This window comes from Orcinus orca, chromosome 1 (assembly GCF_937001465.1).
Source record: "Orcinus orca chromosome 1, mOrcOrc1.1, whole genome shotgun sequence".
Classification (NCBI taxonomy): Eukaryota; Metazoa; Chordata; class Mammalia; order Artiodactyla; family Delphinidae; genus Orcinus; species Orcinus orca.
The window spans coordinates 181,813,934-181,828,791 of NC_064559.1; the positions used below are offsets into that span (position 1 = coordinate 181,813,934).

Consider the following 14,858-nt stretch of genomic DNA (forward strand, 5'->3'; position numbering starts at 1 on the left):
GTATTACATGTATGCCTTTTTATGTACGCACACTCATCTTGTTATTATTTTCTTAACCATTTGAAAGTAAATTGTAGACACCAGTACCCTTTTTTTACTCCTAAAGACTTCAATAAAGGATAACCTGGATTTTTTTTTTAACACATCCATGATATAACAGTCACATTCTGGACATTTAACATTGATAACAATTCATTATCTAATAAAGAGTTCGTATCCATATTTGCAATTGTCTGAATACTATTCTTTATAGCAAATATTTTTTTCTGATCTAGAACTATCAATGTCTTTGGAAAGACTAGCCAGATGCTCTCTCTTCCTTGAAACCTTTCCTAATTGCCCTTTTCCCGACGGTGCTGACCTCTCCCTCCTTTGTTCCCCACTTGACCTCTTCAGTCTTCCATCATAATGTACATAACATTTTACTTTATGTGCTTGTTCCGGTGTTTTTGTCTTCCTCTCCAGATTGGAAACTCCTTGAGAATAGAGGCCTTATTTTATTAATACTAGTTTCTCCAGTGTCTATTATCTAAATGAATTCAGTACTGAGCACCTAAGGAATAGCCTGGACATTGGGAACTCTAGGTTTGTGGTGACACTTTTCTTATTTGATGGTGTCTCCTCCTATGACAGTAAACTGGCTGAGATGGTGGAGCATACATGGCACTGAGCATGAGAAGACCCCAATCCTAATCCCAGTTATGTTTCTAACCATCAGGGTAGCCTGGGGCAAGTTATTTCATCTTTGTGAATTTTAGTTTCTTCTGTATTTTGAGATTAATTTTTCTTGCTCTGCCTACCTCGCTGGGATGTTGGGTAGATCAAATGAGAAGATGAGTGCAAAAGTGTTTTGAAGTGGTGATGTTATCCCAGAGGCAATATGGTCTGCTTGCTGGGAATGTTCTTAGTTTCAGGTCTGTTGGGATTACTGGGCTGCTGTACCCCAGATATACCCCAGGGCTCTTGCTCCGCCTTCTGAGATGCTAAAATCACTGGGTTTGGCGCATAAAACACAGAGACCAGGAGCTGGTATAGGCTCCGGAAGCTGGGATAACTATAGTGGATCGGATAGCGTTGCTCCAAAATTCATGTCCACCTCGAATCTCAGAAATGTGGCCTTATGTGGAAATAGGGTCTTTGCAGATTGAGTTTTAAGTTAAGATGGGGTCATACTGGATTATTTAGGGTAAATCTAAATCTAATGACTGCTGCCCTTATATGAAGGCCATGTGAACACACACAGGGATGAAGGTCATGTGACGACACAGGCAGAGATTGGAGTGACGCAGCTACAAGCCAAAGAGCACTAAGGATTGACAGCCACCACCAAAAACTAGGAACAGGCAAGGAAGGATCTTCCCTGGAGACTTTAGAGGGGACATGGCCCTGCTGACACCTTTCCTTTGGACTTCTAGCCTCTAGAAATGTGAGAGAATACATTTCTGTGGTTTTAAGCCACCCAGTTTGTTAGGGCAGCCCTAGGACACAAATGCAGTGACTTTCTCCTCTCCACCTCCATGACACTTATGTGAAAAGAACCTTCCTACTGGAGTTGAAGCACCAGATGAGTGGAGGTGAGAAGGGGTGGAACTAGGTCGCTGAGGGCACTCGGTGCCCTCCTGTGCCTTCTAACCCCCTGTGTGGGTTATAGTCCTGTTGGAGACAGGGAAGGAAGGGCTCTGGTTGGTCCATCTTTCCTCCATAGTCTCAGGGGGAATGTTCTGAGTAAGGGTGTACAGAGCCAGAGCTCCCCACCTTGGACCCCCGTATATCAAGGTGGGCTCCACGGATAGTTCCGTCGGCAGCTTTAGTTTGTGAGCTCACTGAGCATTGGGAGGGTTTGTCATGGCCTCAAGGGCTTGGCTTGGTTACTAGGCGGTGTCTCGAGTTTGGGGCCTGTGCCTGCTGGTGCCATTTGACGCTGCAGGAGATACTGCATCTGTGATCTGAATGCCTCCTCTTCACTGCCAAGGCATGTCTTCACTGGGGCGGCTCTTCCCTGATGCAGGGAAGGTGCTGCACACCCCAAGGTGTCCTTTTGGGCCACTGCCCCCTTGCCTGTCTTCTCTGGGGAAATGACATTTGGGTGGGTGTCACTGCCTTAGCCCTGGCTTGTGGGAGTTAGAGAGGAGAAGTGGGGGAGGGAAGGAGAAGGGGAGGACATGTAGCTAAGAGTCTTTCCCTCAAATTGGAACAAGCTCCACGGCCCACCCACTCCTATGATTATGATGTCACAGAAAAGAGCAGCGCATTCGGGGTGTAAGAGATTCATGAAGTCATCTGGCCCATTGCCCTCTTCATCTTCCCTGCCACCAGGGTGGCAGAGATTGGCACATGTTCCTGGCAGCTGGGCTTGTGAATACCCAAGGCCACACAGCGGCAAAGTCGGGGGACCAGCCCAGTGGGCTGATGCCCAGCTGCTCATCTGGGAAGTTCTACTGGGTTCTCACTTGTCATTAGCAAACCCAGACTCCTTCCTTTAGGACTATCAGACCAAGCTTCTCTTGGGATCACTGAAGATGCCTGATGATGAATGCAAAATGATGACTCATATCATATTTAAGCAAGACTCTGGGTGTGAGTGTGAATGGAAATCACTCAAAATCAGGTAGATTGGGGTGCTGCTGATTATATCAAAGCCTCTCCGTGTGGCAGAGGGGAGGGTGGCAGGGGAGGCAAAATGTAATTGCACATTTTAATACTAAAAGGAATTTTTAATACTAAGGAACTTTCTAGAGAATGATGATTTGTGGTCATGGTTGATTTTGCCTTCAGATCCTCTGTAAAACACTTCGTTATTTTAAAAGTTCTTTAGGGAGAGAAAGTAAGAGAGACTTACCTCAGCTTTATGTAATGATCAAATACAGCATAATAATGCTGTCAAAGCCAACATGAACCAGTTAGGCCCAGAACTCCTCTCAAAAGAGGAAGGAGGGACAGCAATCTGGCCTGGTTCCTGCTGCTTCCCCCTGCTTGGTAAGGGGTTAGTGCAGTGTCAAATGCCTTTTTGCTCCTAGTTCAAAAACTCCAGAGGATGACCGTGTGATTGATCTGTTAGAAGATGTTTCAGGACCACCAGTGCTGTTTTGTACTGAGAGCCACTCCAGCCGATGACAGCTGGATTCTTTTTGTTTCAAGACCATATTGCCTCTTGTTGCAAAAGCTGAGGGGACCAACCAGAGTCAGACAATTTAGTTTGTAATCTTGTTCCTTTCTCCTTTGGGGGAAAGTGTGAGTCAGATGTGGAAGTGGGCCAAATCGTTCCATGTTTCTTTTCTATCAAAAATGAAGATAATGTTGTGACTTCATGTTGATGGTGATGGGCCCTCCCAAGCAAGAGTAAACTTTTCCCAATTTTTCAGGAAAAAACATATTGTGGTAGATTAGAACTCAGTCTGAGGGGACAAGGTATTGATGCAATCCAGGCCAAATCATAGCCCTGTATTTCTAGCTGACACCTCAGAAAGTCTCACATATCAAGGCTTTTAGAGACTTTTAAAAGCAGAATGAGAACAATCTGATGGACAAGTTTTAGGGTTACATGAGGAAGGTAAAAGGTAAAACCTGCTTAAAGCACATGTCTCCAGAAGCTACAGGGAAAAGGGAGGTATGGGAAGCTTGTTTCCATGGAGATGAGCTGGGAGAGGCAACTTTGGGACAGAGAACACAAACATTGGGCTTGAAATCAAAAGTCCGGGGTTCAAGTTCCAGCTGTTCTATGTACTACTAGCTGTGTGACCTTGGGAAAGGCATTTCACCAAAATTTCCTCTCAGGTAAAAAGTAATAACTCCATTAAAAAATGTTACAAGGGTCAAACGATGCATTTGAAAGCACTTTGAGTGTTGTATACTGCTATGCAGGGATGGGGCGTTGTGATTCCCGTTGTGGCCCTGAACATGGAATGCAAAAGGGCAGTTGTTGAGTTCACTTCACAGTCAAGAAACCTGGGTGGCCATGAGCATCGGGTTTAATGGAAAGATCTGCTCTTTTCTGAGAGCAAAGGTTGATGAGTATTTTTTACTTGTAGGTGACTGGGGATACTTTTTCTCAGGCGCTTCTAGCTAAAAAGTCTTCTTCTGTCTTACATTGCCATCTACTGAAATTCCTGGAGTGACCCTGCCCATTCATCTGAGCCTTTGTTTCTTCATCCCTGAAATGAAGGGGTCAAATAGATTTCCTCAATGATCCATTTCTGCTCTAAAGGTGTACGATTCTATCAACCTAGAGGAAAGCTTTTGATTGAGTCAAAATATCACTAACTTTATGAAACACAAGTTACATCCAAGGAAGTGTGCTGAGCATGTTGGGAGGACAACAGTCTTTGGTTGTCTAGAGCTGGAACTCACAATCTAGTGAGGGTACCCATGCCCAGGTGACTGGCGCTGCTCTGAGAGGGTGCACCCACCACTTCAGAGTGCCCACAGAATTTCATGGGAGTTCAGAGATGGGAGGCATCACCCAGCGTGGAAGGGAGAGGGAAGGAAGAAGCAGGGAAGGAAGTGGCATTGAGCTGGCCCTTACCTGACGAGAAGGTCTTGCACATGCAGTATAACTTACATAGTGGACAGCTTGTGCAGCAGCTTAGAGGCAGGAAATGGGAGGTGGCATATTCTGTTATTCACCTAAAGTGTTAACAAAAAGGAAAATCACATAATTACTGAAGCTGGGACGTTGCTATTATGTTCTGGGTCCAATGCCTGACCCAGAGGTAATTGGTGCACATTTCTGAATGAGTTGGCCTGACTTGATCCCTTCTGCTCTCTTTGTTGGCAAGTGGGCTTGTGTGCCAAGCTTCATCCCGTACGATCAGACGCATGGAGGTAACTTTCCTGTCTGGGCACCGCCACTTTCCATCCACTCACACACTGGTGTTTCGACATATTAGTGCCTGGCCTGTTACCACGGGATAACAAGAGAGCGCATGCATAGGCAGCACCCAGCTCCTGAGCTGGCACTGGGCCAGGGCAGTCTGGGTTAGCTCCTTTCTCTGGGGTGGCAGGAAGGCAGCTACTTCGTAGTTCTACCTCCTCTGAGTGCTTCCAAAACCAACTGTCTCCAAATGTCAGGGAGGAGAGTTGTCGACTTCGTCATTCTATGATGTGCCTTTAAGGCCAATTATTTCCAAAGCTAATAATCCTAATATCTCATTGAATTAGGCATCGGTAAGAGAAGGTATATATTTTAAAATCCATGAAATTACAAGCAGATTAAGTGACTCAGTATTCTGAGTGTGTGCTTTACAGTCTGTGGTTATTATGATTATTAATATTAATAAGCATTTATTCATACACACACACACACACACACACGCACACACGCCCATGGGGCACTGGCCAGAGCTCACTAGGGACACAGTCTCTGTCCTCAGGGATCCGTAGAAGGCTGTCTCGGAGACACTGTAGTAAATCACATTGTAACTGTCAAGGTTTTAAATACCTAAAAATCAGCACTATCATTAGCAATCAGTAATCACTGTTATAGAAGAATAAATCTCGTAATCTCCAAATTACCTGTTTGCACCAATTAGAGTTCAACTGATGAAACATACCAATCAAAGGGGAATTTACTTGAGGCACCCAAGCTTATCTAGGTTTAAAAAAAAAAAAGAAAAGGAAACCCGCTGAGCTCCCAAACTGTTGTTTCTCAGCTCAGTCTCTGTTAGGGAGGATTTTCTGGAAGCAGAGCTGACAAAGCCCTGTGCAAGTACCCCCAGGCAGGAGGGAGTCTGTTATTCATTTATTTGTTTGTTTATTCATTCATTCCCTGCCTGCCTACAAAAAGGATTTAAGGTAGGTCACAATAAACACACATATATCCTAAGACAGATTTTTAAAAACTCGAAAGGAAGGTTGGAAATCTTAGGATGGAGGTGGGAGCGCTGTGCTTTTGAACATTTAACTCCCACAAATCTTCCCTGAGTCCTTTCACTAAACACTGAGCTAGACCCTGTAAGAGTGAAAGGAAAAATCCACCCTTCTTCACCTGTAAGGAACTTATAACCTGGGGTGAAACACAAACACTGGATTTAGTTCAGAGCTTCTTAGAAGGCAATGCACAGAGAAATCACATGGCTTGTCTGGTTCTCAGCGTACATGGGGAGGTAGATTTTTTTTTCCTTTTTGTAAATACTGAAGAAATATTGAAGGGACCCGGTAGGAAAAAAATCTCACGTGTTTTTATGAATTTCCCAGAGATGTGGTCATGTCTTAGCTGGAGATGATAATGTGGGTCCATTGAGCCTTCCCTGGTTTGCTCTGGAGCTTCTGAGAACCTGGATCTGGTGTTTGAGGCCAAGGCAAAGCCGGGGTGGGTAGGGTAGGGTGGGGGCTGGGAGGAGGTGGGGGATGGGAGCTGGCAGTGACCTGGAACTAAAACCAGTCCCCTAGGAGGTTTGGCTGGGGAATTAGGAAGTGAAATAAATGTCTAAAGCTGGGAGACAACTCTTAGCAGTCCCACTCAGCCTTTTGGTGGGTGCCAGACTGCCCCCTGAGATCGCTTCTACATATTCTGCTACTGGAACAGTCCTAGCATCCTTGTCCTTGACTATCCCTGGATCTCAGTCACATCATTGTTTTCCCAGCCCCTACTTGGCTTCATTGCTTGTCCATGTGGTTCGGTTTTATACTTTATCTCCTGGGAATTATGTCATGGTCATAGTAGGGTTCATTTTGTCTTTTGCTTTTTGTTTTCAGGTTACCATGTGTTTACTTTGCTTTCTGCCCTTGAACATGATACGGTTGTTATAATGGCAGAACTGCGTAAGGGGTATCTGACAGTATCTCGGCTCCATGCCCTCTGTTGGCAGGTAGCCTCCATGATGACCCCAGTGGCCCCTACCCCCTGTTACTCACGTTCTCTTGTGGTCCCCTCCCACACTGACTCAGGGTTGGTCTGTGTGACCAGTCGGACACCACCGTGCCAGGTGCTACAGACAGGACAGCAGAGTCTTTGACCTTGAGCTTAGGGACCTTGCAGTACGTAATGAGGAGAATATGGACTTTGGAGCTAGAGAGAACTGGCTGGATCTCGGCTTCTCCACTAGGCATTGTGACTTCGAGCAAGTTAGTTAATCTCTCTGAGCCTTGGTTTCCTCATCTTTAAATCAAGCAAAGTCATATCCGCTTTGGAGAGTTGGGTGAGGATTAAATGCAACAGTGTGTGTGAAGTGTTTAGCTCAGTGTCTGGGTTTTGGTGGCTCCTGCATAAACAGTATCCCCCCCAGCGGTGCTAGGCGCTGCGAGTAGGGTGATGAATGAGAGGTCATCTCTGCCCTCAGGGGGCTCAGCATCGAGTGGACGGGACAGGTGTATCCTCTTGAAAGTTCAAGGCAGACTTGACAAATGCTATAACAGAGGCAGAGAGGGCAATGGGAACCCAAAGGAAGGCATAGAAAAAGCTTCACAGAGACTAGCTGACATTTTAATAAGCCTTAGAGGGTCAGTAGAATTTTCATCAATGGAGTATAGGGCACAAGGATCACAGTAGGCAGAGAAAACCCTGAGAGTTGCATACAAAACCTCCTGGTATAAAAGATGGTGAAAGTGCCCTAGCTGGGTGCTCTTGGTCAGACCCCTTCTCCATCGTAGGCCGCGTTCTCTGGATCTGTAACCTGCAGCTGTTGAACTAGATAGTGAATGTTCCTTCCAGCTCACATATTCCAGGAGAGCAGGGAGTATTGCTTTATTCATTACCGATTTCCAGCTCCTAACACCCGGTAGGCACTCAATAAATATTTATTAAATGAGTATGTATAATGATATGTGTAAGCAGCTTGTCCCAAATGAGAAAATCAAGGAAGTATCTTTTCCGTTTATTTGATGTAAGTCATTTCCTCAGGGTACGTGTGTGGTGGCAATGAACCCGACCACATCATGTCACTATGTTTTGTCAAAGTCCTTCTTCCATTCTGTGCCTCTGATTGCCTGTCTGTGCCTTCTGTTGCCTCCCTAGATTCCCGAGTCTTGTTGTGGGATTCTGTTCAAACTTGAAAGCGATTGACATTTCCCTGGAGATTTCTTTAGCACTCAGCGCCATGTCATCAGGCCTGGAGGGGCAGACCCAGCCAACTTTGAAGAAGTTTTGCATGTTTTCCATCATTTAACTTCCATTTTCCTTTTGGTGTCTCTGTGAATGGAGGAACTTTGAAACCAGAGCTCAGCAGAAGGATGTACAAAGTTGTTAAACTACTGTGTTACAAGACTGGCCTGGCTAGTGGTTAAACTGTGAGGGTCCCCTGTCACACCCTGTTTGGACTCTGCTCCCCTCCCCAGGCCAGCGCTTAAGGCCATCATGTTGCTTTTTTTGCCACTGCGACTCCCGCTGTACATCGTCCCCTGGGGCTTACTCTGCCCCGAGCCTTTCCAAATCACCCTTGTTCTTTCAAAGCTCATCCTGGGTTCCATTTCCTCTGACATCTGTTGTTTCCTCTGTTCTTGGTACAATTCAATACACATTTGATGCCTCTCCCTGTGCCTTGATCTGTACTGAGCTCACAGGATGCAAAGATGAATGAAATACAATTCTCAGCCCCCGATCCAGCTTTCCAGGATGACAGTCACCAAGATGACAAACTAAACTATGCAGAATTAGTGATGGACAGTCCCTTTCAGGTAATAGATTTGCATTTTACCAAGAGCTTTTTGAAGACAGTCACTTAACTTCAAAGCACATTTTTTGGTAAAAAAGAAAAAACTTCAAAAAAAATTTTTTTACCTTGAAAGCAGTAAAGCAGTACTTATTAATTGTAGAAGACTTGGAAAGTAAAGAAAAATATAAAGTAGGGGACAAACTTTTCGAAGATCTCACTACCCAGGGGCCAGCCAGCACTGACATATTTTCCCTTTGTTTTCTTCTATGCCTTTGACATGCTCTGTTGACATAATTTTGCACACCACTTTTGTTACTGAGCACTATATCCTAACCATTTTGCAATGTTATCAAACACACTGAAGCGTGATTCTAATGGTAGGAGTTTGTCAGCAAGTGGGAGTGGGGAATTTATTGGCACAGAGACTTGGGGTAGTCTCTCTAATAATACTCCATTTTCTGCCGGCTGTTAAGCCCTGGCTCCCTGCAAGTACCTCCATAGCTTATTTGTAGCTCAGCTGATCTGCTCAGCCCTTGTTGGAAGAAAACAGCATCCTGTGCTATAGGGTGTGAGCGTTTCCAGTCTTCAGATTCTCCACCTCCTCCCTTCCCCCACCTCGATTTCCCTGTCTCCGGCGAGCGATAATATCTTTCATCCGAGCCTCTCTCCCTGCCTCCAATGACTGCCTCCCCTGATGAATTCTCTCTGGGTGACTTTGGCATTTGCATATTTCCTCGCTTGGATATTCTGAGATGTTGGAACCAGAGAGCAGGTTGACGCGATCAGGTACTTAGCTGAATGAGGCTTTCTCGGGAACTGCACAAATATTTGGAGTCGGGTGTGCGCCAATAGGCAATTAATTGAAATGTGGACACAGCAAGCTTCTGGAGTAAGGAAACTGAAGTTGAGAAATTAGCTGTGGGAAGTGATCCTCCGCAAGATACAAAACAGTAATTTGGGAATTTCCTTTACCTCAAACTGAACTTGATTTGGTACAGAAAGAGGGAAAGAAACAAACCAAAACAAAGAACAAGCGTAAGATCAAAGTTGACTCCTGCATCACTAGAGCTGCAAGGCATTCTCAGGGAACTGGTCTGACCCTCTCGGAGATGGAAAAGAGCCCAAGGTCAATGGCAAGTCAGGGCAAATTCAGGACCAGAAGCCAGATGTCCTGACTCCGGCCCAGAGCACTTTCCATTTTATAAGCTGACTGTCTACCTGGAGACCTGGATTATCACATTAGGAGTGAAAGGGCCAGGACTGCGACTTAAGCATTTTCCTGTCACCAATGACTCTGTGAATACATTTAGTAAAATCCATAACAAAACCAAGGTACTCGCTGACTGTAGCCTTAACTCAAGCATAGAAGCACATCTGGGGCTCCTGCCCCTTGTCTGGCTGCCTGCAAAGCTCTGGGGATGGAGGTGATTACAAACAGGGTCCCTGTTCTACCCTGTGCGATGTTGGCCTGATCCCAGGTGAGGTCTCAGCCTCCTGACTATTCTTTTCTAAAATATGATGAAGCCTCTGTGCCCACCTACATTTCCCCATCTTCCAGGAGAATGGACCCATCTCCTGAAGGTTTTTATAAAATGTACGGAAGAGAAGAGCTCTGGCCGTGACGTTAGGATTCCGATTGTTTTAAGGTGATAAAAAAAAAATTACCTTTTTGTTGCTTAGGTATATGGGGACCAGAATGATCATTTTTAGCCATCCCCAGAATATGGTTTTCTTTTTTTTTAATTGAATCATAGTTGATTTACAATATGTTAGTTTCAGGTGTACAGCAAATTGATTCAGTTAGATATATAGATAGATAGATAGATAGATATAGATAGATAGATATAGATAGATAGATATCTTTTTTTTCAAATTCTTTTCCCTTATAGGTTATTACCAAATATTGAGTATAGTTCCCTGTGCTATACAGTAGGTCTTTGTTTGGAATATGGTTTTCCAAGTGTGGTTCTTGAAGAGGCATCAGCACCACTTGGGAACTTGTTAGAAATGCATATTCTCAGGTTCCACCCCAGCCCTGCTGAATCGGAACCTCTGGTAGGGCCCAGCAATCTGTGTGTTAACAAGCCCTCCAGGGGATTCTGAGGCACAGTAAAGTTTGAAAACCATTGCCCTAGAAAATTACGATTTGGAAATCCAGACTGTCTGAATACCAGCACTAGGGAAGTAATACATTTTTGATTATTGGCTCCTTAAAAATAAACTCTTCGTTTCAGAATGCTCGGGTGAACTGTTTCTATGCACTGCCGAGTGTTAAATAGCAAAAGATTTCCAAGTGATTCTTCAAAATGTAACTGACCAGCCCAGTCACAATTCTGGTAGCCCATCGCATTTCCAGTAAGTACAACACTTCCATACTTTAAAGTTTCATGGAATGACTGAATAAGCTTAATCTGCTATTTTTAGAATGTCACTTCCTTACCTCATGTGAAAGTTTATTCAAAATTCAAGTGGGAACATTACCCCAAAATGTTTTCCTGTATACTTTAACATGTTACTAAGGAAACCAGTTGCAACATTGCAGGGATATTGTTGTGCTAACAAATGAACGATTCAGCAATGTATATGCCATGCTATAAGATTTTTTCCCTCTCTCTCTCTCTAGAAAATTTCACACTTATTGAATTTCTACATTCAACACAGGACATCGGAAGCAACGGGAGTAAAGCTGTAAAGAAAAATTGGATTCCAGAATGACCGAGATTTCCCTGGGATGTGTTTGGTGCTGTTTGAGCACAGGCAGAACTAGGTGATGGTTCATCCTGCATTAGGATCCCCCCTGTGCGGGGAAGCTGAGTTAGAGAGAGCAACCATCTCACAAGGACACTTCGGTGTCACGGCTTGTGGGGCTCTAACTTTTGAGCAGGTCTGGGAAGGACTAAAACTGGGTGTGTGGTGCAAAGTGTGTGCTAATCACACATTTAAGGAATCAAGCGACATCAAAGCATGAGATCACACGAGCAACGGAGATAGCACCGGGGAGATGGGGGGGAGATACAGCACAGCGGGAGGTCTCCTGCTTTTTCTTTCCTGATGAAGCGGGGAGGAGAGGTTATTAATGATGGGATGGATTAGAACAGATGGGTACTTTTGACACATTTCCCCATGTTGTTATTTTCCAATTTCCCATCTTCCCACCCCTAGTCATGTGCCTTTCTCTTGGTTAGGAGTAAAAGCATGTGACTTTTTAAAGGGAAGCCTCAGGAACGGAGGGTAGATGTGGAGATGTTGCCATATCGCTCAGAGGGCATGCTGGGCCACTTGGGAACGTCTTCCCAGAGCCTTCGCTGGGAGGGGCGCGTGTGCTTTTGGACGCTGTGTTCAAAGGCAAGCCACATGACTTTCCACAGGCTCCATCTCAGCCCCACTCCAGCCCGGCAGCCATCGCTCCCTGATTACCGGTACCTTCCTGCAGCCTGGAGATTTGCATTGTAAATGGTGTTTGTTAGGCCCCTGAAATAATATTAATCATTGTAAAACATTTATGTTGCATAATTTGTACATAAAAAAGAAAGAATGAACCTTTTGCCTGAATTAATATTTCCTTGTACGTATCTTTCTCATCCCCACAATAATGAAACCCTTGTCTGCCCTTCTAGGTGAGAACGGCTCTGGAAAAGTCAAGCTACCTATCTTCGTATGGCTTCTTGAAATGATGTATGTTTGCCCAGAGCCAGGGAGCGTATGCAGTTTCGGGGGGAACAGCTAGGGACCCTGGGGAAATGGACATCTCAGCATCCCATCGCTAACCCCTTCATGCAAGAGGAGGGAGAAAAGGATGGGCACCATGGGGGTGGACAAGGGGAAGCTCTGAGAAGCAGAACAACGAAGCAGCAAGGCTTTCTGCCAGCGTCTCTGCCCATACACACTTGTATCCCTTTGGTGCCAAACAGCCAGTAGTGAACAGAAGCCTCGGAGAGCTGGGACCCACCTTCCACACCCACTGTAGTGGATTAGATGGTGGCCCCGCAAAGATACGTCCATGTCCTAAACCCTGGAACCTGTGAATATGACTTTATTTGGAAAAGGGGTCTTTGCAGATGTGATTAGGTTAAAGATTTAGAGATGAGATCATCTTGTATGATCGTGGTGAGCCCGAAATCCAATAACAAGTATCTTTATGTGAGACAGAGGGAGGAGAGACACACAGGAAGATGAGAGAGAAAGGTCCTGTGAAGATGGAGACAGGCATGGCAATTATGCAGCCACAAGCCAAGGCATGCCTGGAGCCACAGAAGCTGGAAGAGGCAAGGACGGATTCTCTTCCAGACCCTTCCAAGGGAGCGTGGCCCTGCTGCACCTTGATCAGACCCCTGGAATCCCGAACTGTACGAGAATAAATTTTTGTTGTTTTAAGCCACAAAATTTGGGGTAATTTGTTACAAGAGCCCTAGGAAAGAAACACACATCATGCTCTACCCCTTCCCACAACCTCCCAGGGAGGTTCACTGCCTCACATTTTAAGTTGATGATATTATTCTCTGGTTTTGCATCTGGAACCATTGCTGGAGGCCCCCTAGAGCCCACCCAAGTCAGATTGCTGTGCTGCATCCAGGTCCCAGGTGATTTTTCCCAGGAAGGTTCTCCTTCCCCGGAACTCAAGAGACCAAGCATTGACCATGGAGAATTTCAATGTCAGCTCACCCTGGCGTACAATTTAGGACTAGAAATAAGGGCCCCGCTATGAGGCAGGATTGACGAAGCTTCTGTAGCTGCCATCTTGAGACTCTGCCTTTTTACCAAAACTCATCAGCCCATGACCAGCTTTAGCACCCTACAGTTCAGAGCAAAATACATTAAAAAAATAATAGTACCATAAATTGCACAATATGTGCCAGGGACTGCGTTAGGAATTTTATGTTCATTTCATCTATCTTTGTAGCAGTCCTGGAGGCATGTAGGTGTGGTTATCCTGATTTTCCAGTTGAAGAGACAGAGTTCCAGGAACATTAAGAAATACTCCCCAAGTCAGGAAGCCCATGTAGTGCAGAACCAGCACTTGAACCCCAGTGTCTTTGACGCCACAGCCCACACCCTCATGCACTTTACTACCCCTTTGTTCTTAGAAGTGAAGCCCAGAGCTGGGACACATCTGCGCCTGCTTTGGGAGCTGACCCTCCAAAGAATATGAGTATTTTGCATTTGAGGCAATTCAGCTTGGGCAGTTCATTCACAGTGTACGTTTTCTTTCTGTCAAGCTTTCAGGGGGCATCCGGGGACAGATTCCAGCCTGAGTTGGACCCTCCAAAAGGTGTTCTCTGGTTTGTTAAGGCTCTGCCTTCATGTTCAAGTTCACATATCTGAACATTGTATAGAAGGCTTTTCATGGTCTGGCCCCTACCGGCCTCTCCAACCTCATCTCCCTTAAAGCCCTTCTTTCTACCTCTTGCAGTTGCCTTAGCAGCTATTCTGAGCTACTTTCAGTTCCTTACGTGTCTCATCCTCTCACTGAACTCCTTTCCTTTGCACAAGCTGTTTGCTCTGCTTGGAATTCAACCTCCCCACTGCCCTCTCCACTGTCACTCCATCTCTATCCTTTGGCTAAAGTCAACCACTCGAAGAAGCCTTTCCAGATCCTCTGAGCTTGGTCAGGTGCCCCTCTTGGGCTCTCATAGCATCCTTTATCCCCACGGCAAAACCTATCACTTTGTATTAGAATTGTATTGTCTGCATCTCTGACTTTGCTGTGCGTTGAGGGCAGGAACTGTATTGGTCACCGTTGTATTCCCAGCACCCAGGGCCCAGAATGGGCATTCAGTAAGAATTTGTGATATAGATGAGTTAAGAATGCCAGAGATTCCTTCCTGAATCATTAGGTTCAGAATTATGCCATTGATTAGGACATTGAAGAATATTATGTTAAAGGGAATAGCTATCTGACAGTTGTCAACTCAAAGAATATTCTAGATTGTTTCATAAGTTACTACCCACAACTTCATCTAAATCATTTGGACAAATTTTAGCATTAAAGGAGATGGTATTATTTGATGCCTTCAGTTCTGTTCTCTGTGACTATAGTTTTAGTAGAAAACTTAGAGTCATGAATTGCAAAACTTGACCACTCGCTGCATAAGGTAACAACTTCTATGTCATTTCAAAACTGACTCTTCCAAGTTCAAAGGGAGCCCCTAATTCAAGTACCTAATGTTGGCTGACGGTGGCCTTTTCCTAAGTCCCCTGATGACTGTGCATTTGGATCCTGCCTCTTCCGAACCTTCTGACCATGCTGACTAGGGGACTTCTATCTGTCAA

The 14,858-nt window shown here is 45.1% G+C and overlaps 1 long non-coding RNA gene across 1 annotated transcript; it reads left to right on the plus strand.

The window, feature by feature from the left end:
- Positions 1–2,305: 2,305 nt before the first annotated feature.
- LOC125960690 (uncharacterized) lies at positions 2,306–12,630 on the plus strand. The gene is made up of 5 exons (XR_007470619.1): positions 2,306–2,608; positions 6,193–6,281; positions 10,823–10,943; positions 11,212–11,355; positions 12,206–12,630. It is a non-coding gene; the product is annotated as an uncharacterized LOC125960690 (long non-coding RNA).
- The last annotated feature ends 2,228 nt before the right edge of the window (positions 12,631–14,858 follow it).